Raw genomic sequence first — 9,634 nt, 5'->3', positions numbered from 1 at the left:
ATAGTGAAATGGGCACAGGTGACCCTCGGAATGGGACCCGGAGCACCAGAAATGCCACGTGGGCATATACGGGGGAGTAGCCAGGAAGGGCACTCCCCGCGTTCATACGGAGTAGGTAGACTCGGAGACAGCCTCAGCTGCCCGGGGGTGCCGTAGTTCGAGTTTGGCAGACGGGAATCCCTGCCAAGTGAGCCACGCTGCCCAGCCACGAAATTGTGCAAGGGCACGAGAGAAAATTTGAGGGCCAGGCCCAAATTTATAAGGAACACCAACGCAGGCAACGGGAATCGTGGTTGTTAGAAACTGATAGTTTAAAGAGACAGGTGTGTTGAAAAGCCCCGGGGATAGTTTAAAATTTAATAAAGGATAGGAAATGTGTACCCCTTCACACCATCCATCCCTTCGCTGCCCGTAGGCCACTGGACCCACCATGGGAGATTGCTGAAATCTGTGGAAGTTGTTCTGAGGCTGCATTGGGCATCGAGACAGATCCACCTGTCTCTTCCTTATTCCCCTCAAAAAGGATCTTAGGGTTTGGGAGTAGGCAGGTAGGATAGGTTCGCCGGACAAAGACAGTAAGGGGGTTAGGGACAAGCAATTATAAAAGAAAAAAATAAATAAATAATAAGAATAAAATAAAAAAGGGGAAGACTAAATTTTGTTGTCACAAACTACGGGAGTGGGTATGGACAAGGACAGGCAAAGGCGATAGGTTGGGGGAGAGACAGTAGGGTAGGTCCGAGCCCGTTTTCGCAGCGGCCGGCACCATCGCACTCCCTCCAGGACCTCATAGACCAGACCAGAGGCCGGCCAGCTTCATATGACGGCCTGTTGTGCTGTATTTGCTGGTCCGCATTTGCCATGCCTTCACTTGCCTGCCTTTGCCTTGACCCCATGCCTGCTCGCCCTTGTTGCGTGACCTCCCCATGTCACCAACCATCCATGTGCGCCAGGACCATCCATCGTCAAGTGTTTTGCAAAGACTGCCCTGCAGGCAGCCACACCATCCATCATTTGTGTTTTTGCATCCTGTCCATTCTCCATTGAAATGAGCTAGGGACTGCATTGAGCAGCCCGGCTTCCCCCCCCCTTATTCTTCTTGCATAACGGCCAGTTAAAATGGCCTGTGGGACGGCGCATGGCCTGCCGTGTTAGGGTAAGTTGCCTCCAGCAGCTGAAGACTGAAATGAGAACAGGAAGGTTCAGTGACACAAAAAGAAGGACCTTTTGAGCAGGCCCTGAAGACGTCTGACCTTCAAGCTGCTGTGCACCTACTCACACAAAACTGTTGACTTTACTGTGCCTTTTTCCCACAAATCACCGGTCCTGGGTCATGGTTGGTGTAAATAGGTAAAATTGTAAATAAATTGTAACCCACCTGTGTGTCTGTTTAGCGCCGGCAATTTAGTGAAATTGTCTGAGTGAGTCTGATAGTTTAGTTACGCAGTGCACTGGGTTATTTATTTTTGGGACACGTATAAAAATGTTGCACTCAGGGACCCATAGATAAAATGTACTAGGGGAAAACCTACACCTGCATGGCACATGAAAATTTGCAACTCGAGACGAGTCTATAAAAAAGGGGGGGTAGTGTTACGGATTTGGAAGCCTCTTGCACACAGACAGTCAGCAGTCCCCGCAGTTCAGTTATTTTGATAAGTATGTGTTTATAATTAGGGTCCCGTCCCTTATGTCTAATGGGAATTTCATGTGTGCGCTGCGGGGGTTTTTTTTGTATACCTTGTCGAGGCTCGTATGAGAGCTAACGCACATCAAGGGGGGGGGGGGCATGAGACAGGAGGGGAGGGATTGGGAAGGACAAAATAGTGGGGAACAGAGACATTTGGAGATCTGTGGAAAGGAGAGGGATGGGACGGGGAACATGGGGAATAGAAGATGGACATTACAGGGACTTTCAGGAAGGAAAGCAGGGAATTTGAAGGAAGTGGGCTTGGGTGGATTAATTATCAGGGGTAGAAAAGATCGAGGATTTGGATGGGGGATGAAAAGAGGTGGTGGTGAACAGCTGTTTTGAAAGCCTGGAGGGAAGAATGGGATTGAATAGAGTGAGGGAGTTTATTCCAAAGGCGGGAAAAAAGAGGAATGAAAGAGTGAAGGTGAGCAGTGATTCGTGATTTTGGTAGTTTTACCAGAAGGGGGTTGTTGGCTGATCTTGAGCGCTCTGAGGAAATGAGGTGGGGACAAATCACAGAGAGATCGAGGGGGGGGCAAGGCTGGAGAGGAGACGGTAGAAGACAGAAAGACCACTGAACAACCTGCGGTGATTGAGTGAGAGGCCCAAACACTCAGCCTCATTGCGGGAGATGCCGATGATCCGAAATGCTCTGGTTTCTACAGCGTGAAGCCGAGAAAGGTGGGAGGCAGGAGCACCAGCCCTGAGGGGAGAGCAGTACTCCATCAGGCTACGGACAAAAGCTTTGTAAGTGGTCAGGAGCTCAGGTGGGCCGAGGAAGGACCTTGCACGACGGAGGATTCCCAGTCGGCGACTGGCTTTGGAGGCGAGGTTTGAAATGTGGCTTTCCCAGGAAAGGTCATGGCAGATCGTGAGACCCAGAAGCTTGAAAGAAAGGACTTCTTCCAGAGGATTGTTGAGAAAGTGGATGGGGGGGTGGGGGGGGAAGGTTCTAAACAGTCCTTTTGAAGAGACATGAGAGAGAAGAGAGTGTGAGATTTGTCCGTATTGAAAGACATGTTCCACGTGTTGGACCAGTTTGTGATTTTACCCAGATCTGCAGTAAGCGAAGAAGCTGCTGCTTGCCGGTCTGAGGGATGACCGATGGTACGGCAGAGGGTGGAGTCATCAGCAAAGAGATATAGAGGATTTTCCAGAGAGTCAGAGAGATCATTGATGAAAACCAGAAAAAGAACCAGGGTTTCTTTTGTAGTCAGGTTTTTTACATCCCGAAGCCACACAACGACAACAAAACCCTCGCTTCACTCCTCCTCCCACTCTGTGGGCGAACAAGCGCTTCACCTGCCCAGCTTCACTTCTTCACACCACCGACTCCATTGCCCATGTGTTTTGGCTGAAGGCGTGGGCGGAGCCTCCATCGCCTCAGATCAAGGCTTCGCTCCGAAGAAGGGCATGGAGCGTTTCTTCCAACCAATGGGAAGCCAGAATACCAGTACTCGCTTCCACAGTACATATGCAAAAATAGAAACAATTAAAACTGGTAAACCAGTAATCCCGGGCTTCAAGGCGTGCCTCCATTTTAACAAATTTCAACACTATCACCCACATGATATGGGTTTTCCGAGTTAGAAAGTTAGTTCAAGTCTGCAATGGGGTCCAGCTATGGGGTCCCTCATGTTATATCAATGAAGGATTGAAAAGCCCATAGCAATACATGATAAAGAAAGAAACTTCACATTGGAGAAATCGAGGCTGGACAAATTTTCAAGTCCCCAAAAAAGTCCAATAACTCCACATTTGCATATTAATGTAAATGGCGAATTTGTAGAACGTTAAAATATCTTCCAGAATGTGTGGTCACTATATGTCTATCTTCTTTAGTTTTCATTTTACATGTCAAAAATGGGTGATTTTGAACTTTGGGGGGCTCTGGGCCCTCACTGGGGTAAAATACAGACATAGTGTAAACATATTTGGAATCCCCTCTTCAAGGCCTATCAGAATCTGTCATTAATTTTTTTCAACTCTCATTTGCATATTTTGCATATTTAATGAGGCGAATCAGCATCATTTTAAATCATATAAATTAAATAATGATTTAAACCAAATTAACAACTTAACATTACCATGGAACTTTGCAAATGTGTGCAAAAGATTGAGGCTGTCAGATTATCCCTTCTGGAGAAGATGTTTTTAGGTTTTGGATAAAATCCAATATGGCCGCCATACCACGTGACCTACGTCATCAAATGTTTCATAGTATAAACTTCAGGTGGTGAGTAATTATCCTGTTAAGTTTCGTTCAATTTCATCCAACAGTTTTCCCTCCAGATCTGCCACAAAATCGGTCAGTAGAACATAAAACGCCTTTAATAATAATAATAATACTGTTGCGGATTCGCACCCGCCGGCGTGCGAACGGCCACGTAACTCGAATCGCGGCACGTCGCCCACCGGACGGACAATCCAGTCGTGACCCTCTCGGACTAACGCCGGGAACTAGTCACGGGTGGACCTTTCGGTCTCACCGCGATCGTGCCAATCGGCCCCCGCATGGGATAGGGTTGCTCGCCAAATTCGACCTACCTAAGTACCCACACGGAGGGTAGACCGGGCGATCGCACCTCACCGCAGGTCGACTTCGGACACGGGCCACTTTAAGCGACCCGTTCCGTACTATCGGGATAACCGAGCGGTGTTATTCGTCGGCCTCGACGGTTCGATTAATTATCGGGCGTTTTAGCCCACGACCAACCCTTTACGTGAAGCAAGATGGAGATTCAATGAAAGAAAAGACGGAGCGAAGCGGGAAAACAGTTCAACAATAAGCACATTTATTTCGCGATGAACGGAAAGCACACATATACAATTCCACCAAAAGCACATGTAAAAGAAGAAGACAATGCAATATTACACAAAAAGCAAATGCAACAATGCAGATCTAACCGACTACCGGGTACACGGCAACACTTATACAATTTTACTTCACAGACGGCGCCGACAACACATATTCCCAAAGCAAAAGAAAAAGAACCACCCTCAAGGATGAGGCGGGCCTGGGGCCGAGACCGTGTCGGGCCTACCGTCTGATGATGAGACGCAGAGCGGCGGTGGCGCCTCAACTCCGCGGGCCTCGCGGACAGTGTCTGGTAGGGGGTGGGAAAGGGGCCCCTTTGTCGCACTATCTCAGCGCGGGGGGAAACAGGAGGGGGTTGCTGATGCTCGGGGGAAGGAGGATATCACCCTGTCTCGGGTCCCGTGGCGAGCGTCTCCTCCTCGACCTCGGGCGCGTTGCTGGCCTCTCCCTGTGCAGCTCCCGGCACCGACGCGAGCACCCCCTCGTCCGCCTTCGCCGCCGTCACCTCTCCACAGCTCCGTCTACTCGCCCTCTCCGTCTCCTCTCTTGGCTCGTCCCAACTCTTCACTCTTGACTTCTCCCACTTCTTTCCAGCTCCACCGACGACTCTCTTGAACTCCGCACAACTGCTTTACTGACGAACGCAGCCGTTTATATAAGCCCCGTGGCTTCGCTCTTTCACCCTTGACCCTTTGCCTCCGACCCTTCACCTCTAACTGGCTCCCCATTGGACCGAGGAAAAGTGGGCGTGAATGCTTTTTGATCCATGAATTTGCAGATAGCGACCGCCCTCCAACGCCCTGGAGGCGGGGCCAAATCGCCCCTCGCTCACCGATAGGACGGAACAAAAGTGGGCGTGAGTCGTTTTTGATCCGTTTTCTGCGGAAAGTCCGTGATGTTTTTGAATACGCTGCTCGGTGCGCGCCCTGCACGAGTCCAGTATCGGTGCCCACGAGTGGCGCGAGATGGTGTGGATGCGATGGTGGCGAGTTGTGACGGTAAAGGTCGTGGCTGTTGTTGTGAAGCGGCGTTGTGGTTGGTGGTTGTTGTTGTGAAGCGGCGTTGTGGTTGGTGGTTGTTGTTGTGAAGCGGCGTTGTGGTTGGTGGTTGTTGTGAAGCGGCGTTGTGGTTGGTGGTTGTTGTGAAGCGGCGTGGTTGGTGGTTGTTGTGTGATGGCTGTTGAGACGTGGTTGGTGGTGGTAATAATGGCGGCTGGTCCAAAATAAAGATAGTAAAAGAAAAACGGCTATCCTGAAGAGTCGCAGCCCGAGTGAATGACATTTATTCCCTCTAGACAACGGGTTTGGGCCTAACTACACATATACTTACAGAGATATCTCACCTAAGGGACCTGAATGGTGGTTTGTGAATTTCGTCAACCACAACACTACCCCCTCCCCTTTTTACAGACTCGTCCCGAGTCGTCAAATTTTCGTGTGCCATCATGTGTAGTTTTCCCCTAGTACATTTTACCTACGGATCCCTGAGTGCGACATTCATGGTATTCGTGTCCCCAAAATAAATAACCTAAGGGCTGAGTAACTACCTAAACAAACTCACTCACACGGACGACTTAAATAAAATTGCCGGCGCTAAGACATACATGCCGGGGGCACACTCATATTTACAGTACATCTTAACCTTAACTTACAAATTTTACACTAAACCATGGCCCAGGATCGATGAACTCTGCAAAAAGAAAGCAGTTAGCAGGGAGCCAGGCTGCTCGCATGCAGTCTCTGGCTCAAACAATGCAGGTGACAGGGAACGTGGCCGGCTGCTCACACGCAGTCCAAGGCCTTCCCTTTTGAACTGAACGCAGTGAACCACAACGGTGCATGGGCTGCACAAACGTAGTCTCCATGCCAGCTCAAGTGGCACACGCAATGAACCCAACGAATGGATGGATGAATGGTTTGAACTGAACGCAGTGAACCACAACGGTGCATGGGCTGCACAACGCAGTCTCCGTGCCAGCTCAAGTGGCACACGCAATGAACACAACGAATGGATGGATGAACACAAACACGGTGCACGGGCCGCCACTGCAGGCCCGTGATGTAGCTGCCAACAGGGCAGTTCTTGCAGCTTGCAAACTGTTGCCTTGATCCTGGCGCACATGGCAATGAACAGGGGGGGGGGCAAAGCAAAAATTGAACGGGGCTGGTGAACAGGGGCAGTGGGCATGGCATGGCAAAGGCAGCAGGAAAACACAGCCCGCAGAAGAAGGCCGCTGCAGGCAAACACAGCCGGCAGACGAACTGGCCGGCACAGGCCGTGAAGTACCACAGCTGCAGATGATCCGGCCGGCACAGGCCTTGCAGCAACACAACAGCTGCCGATGAAGTGGGCCAGCCTTTGCCTTGCAGCAACGCAGCCAGCAGATAAAGCTGGCCAGCCTTTGCCGTTCAGTGGAGGTTGGTGGAGGGAGTGCGGTGGTGCTGGCCACTCAGAAGGCGGGCTCGGACCTACCTACCTGTCTCCCTCTCACCTATCGCCTTTGCCTGTCACTGTACATACCCACTCCCTTAATTTGTCAAACCCCAATTTAGCCCCAATTAATTTTTTTTTTTTTTTTTTTTACTTCCCCACTATAAATCGCCCCCTAACCCCCTGTACTGTCCTTGTTCGGCTAACCTATCCTGTCACCTAGCCTACTCCCAACCCCTACGTTCCCTTCCCGGAGGGGAGTAAGGGAGAGCTAACGTCCTGTGTCGAGGCCCAACGAAGCCTCAGAATGGCCTCCCCAGAGTTCAGCGATCTATAACCAAAGTGGGTCCAGCGGCCCACAACGAGAGCGAGGGGATGGATGGTGCGGAGGAGTACACTTCCTAATCTACCCTATCCATTTAACTGTTAAACTACCCCGGGGCTTTCAACAAGCCCCTCTCGCTTAAACTATTGGTTCTAACAACCCAGATTCCCGTCGCCTGTGTTGCTGTCCTCACAATTTCGGGCCTCGCCCCCCAATTTTCTCTCCGTGAACTCACACGGTCTCATGGCTGGGACACGTGGCTCCCTTTGGCAGGCACGACCCTCTGACAATTCCCCAGCTATGGCACCCCCGGGCACTACACTGCCTCCGAGCCTACCAGCTCCCTAAACACCGGGGAGTGCCCCCCATGGCACCTCCCCTGAAACGCACACGTGGCAGGCTGGCTTCCCGGGCCCCTTCCCGAGGGTCACCCTTGCCCACAACACTGCCCACGCGGCTAATGGCGCCCCGGGCCCCCGCACCAAGCAGGCGCACCCGTGCCCACTACGCTATCCCGGCCCCCCATGGGCCCTTGGCCTACCACGGCCGACTAGCCTGGTGCCCGGGGTACCCACTCAGCGATACTCACTTTTCGCAGCCACGCTCCCAGCCCGTCAACAGGGCTCCTGCACCCCTCCAAATGGGTTTCGAGCCTACATTCACACCAACAACAAAACGACCTCCATTTTTCAATTTAACTAACCCCCTAACTCACTCTACACTGACCCCGAGGTCCCTTGGGCGGGAGTCACTCCTCCCCCCAATCACTCATCGCACCATGCATTCCCCATTCACTCCACACACACAGACCCGCTGGCCTCACTCACTCAACAAGTACTCACCTCACAACTCTTCAACACACACACCGCTGAACTCTGCCATCCTCCTAACTACATCCCCTAACTAACTCGTGCTCCCACGTCGTCCCTTATACTATAGCACGTTCCTTTTAACACTACGTAGCTAAGCTACGTCCCCTCTACACATCCACAAGTCTGTCACTCTCCAAATAAATCATTTTATTTCCCAACCTAAAGCTCACTAAATCCCTCTACCTAATCCATTCCACGGACTCCATGAGGACTTACCCCTGCCCCATGAAGGTCTAACTAAGCTAACCCTTCCCCCTAACTAGTTTCCATCCTGTGCCCTGGGGTAAGGGGGTCTTCCACCCCTTGTCCAGGAATCCTTTGCACCCGAAAGTGAGGCTTGCTGTTTTTTTTTTTTTTTTCCATGCGCAGCTCCAGCGCGGCAACTCGCGCACCTTGCACCTGCCCGTGACGTCATGCAGCTGCACGTGTACCTCTTCCCTCCTTGGACGGTACCATCCGGCAGGGATACTCCTCCTGCCGGATTCCAACCCCGCGTGCAGCCATGACGTCACCGTGCGCATAAAAAAAAAAAAAACACAAGCCCCACGTCTCGAGGGGTTCCCCACGCGAACACATGTGCTTTGCCCGTTGGAGCTTAACACACACGATCGCGTGGAGAACCCGTCCGGTCCAAATCCCAAATCCTGCCTAAGCTTTGTCCGTCCGCGGGATCGGCAAATCCACCGCGTGCGTTTCCGGACCGGGACTTCACTCTCGCAAGCGAGCACGTGGGGGCCTCGTGCGTTGCACAGCACGGACCTCGTGCTCACTGCTGGGTGAACCCGGCACGGTCCCCGAAACAACTACAGCCGCTACTCGGCTTTCTTTTCTCACATGTCTCCGTCGTCGCCTCCATTCCACCCACGCACTCCCGCGTGTTACGACGCTCACACTCCATTCCATTACATTCACCCCGGGAGACGCGGCTGCATGTTCACACATGCCGACCGACATCTCCCTTACATACCGCTCTCTCACACACACGGTCTCCCTTGCATAAACCATACCACTCACACGTGGTGCTCCATTCATACAAACCACTCCACTCACACCCGCGGGGGCACTCACCCGCGGTGCCTCACTCACACACCGTGCCTCACTCACACACGCGGGGGCACTCACCCGCGGTGCCTCATCCACACTGGCCGTTTCATCCACACACACGGCCTCTTCCACACACGGTGCCTCATCCACACACGGCGTGCTGGGAAGCACGTACTCCGGCACCATCGCCACCACACCACTCACACACGGGGTCGCTTCCACACACGGGGACGCACTCACGCCTTGCACCACACACACAGGGACAACCACACTGGGGATTCGTGTCCCCACAAGAGTCTCCGGGGCCTCTATACCCCCCAAGCTCTCCGTGCACCCGTTCGCAGCACTCCTCCCCTCGAACTCGCAAAGCACGACCGAACTCACCTGGTCGTGACTCGCCTCAAGGGGGCATACTCCCTCCCCTCGTTCCTGGAGGAGGCTATCCCGCTGCT

Source organism: Eptatretus burgeri, chromosome 8 (assembly GCF_056783735.1).
Source record: "Eptatretus burgeri isolate ZD-2024b chromosome 8, Ebu_testis_v1, whole genome shotgun sequence".
In the NCBI taxonomy this organism is placed as follows: domain Eukaryota; kingdom Metazoa; phylum Chordata; class Myxini; order Myxiniformes; family Myxinidae; genus Eptatretus; species Eptatretus burgeri.
The sequence above is the reverse complement of the archived record's forward strand: the minus strand, read 5'-3'. Positions refer to the sequence as shown.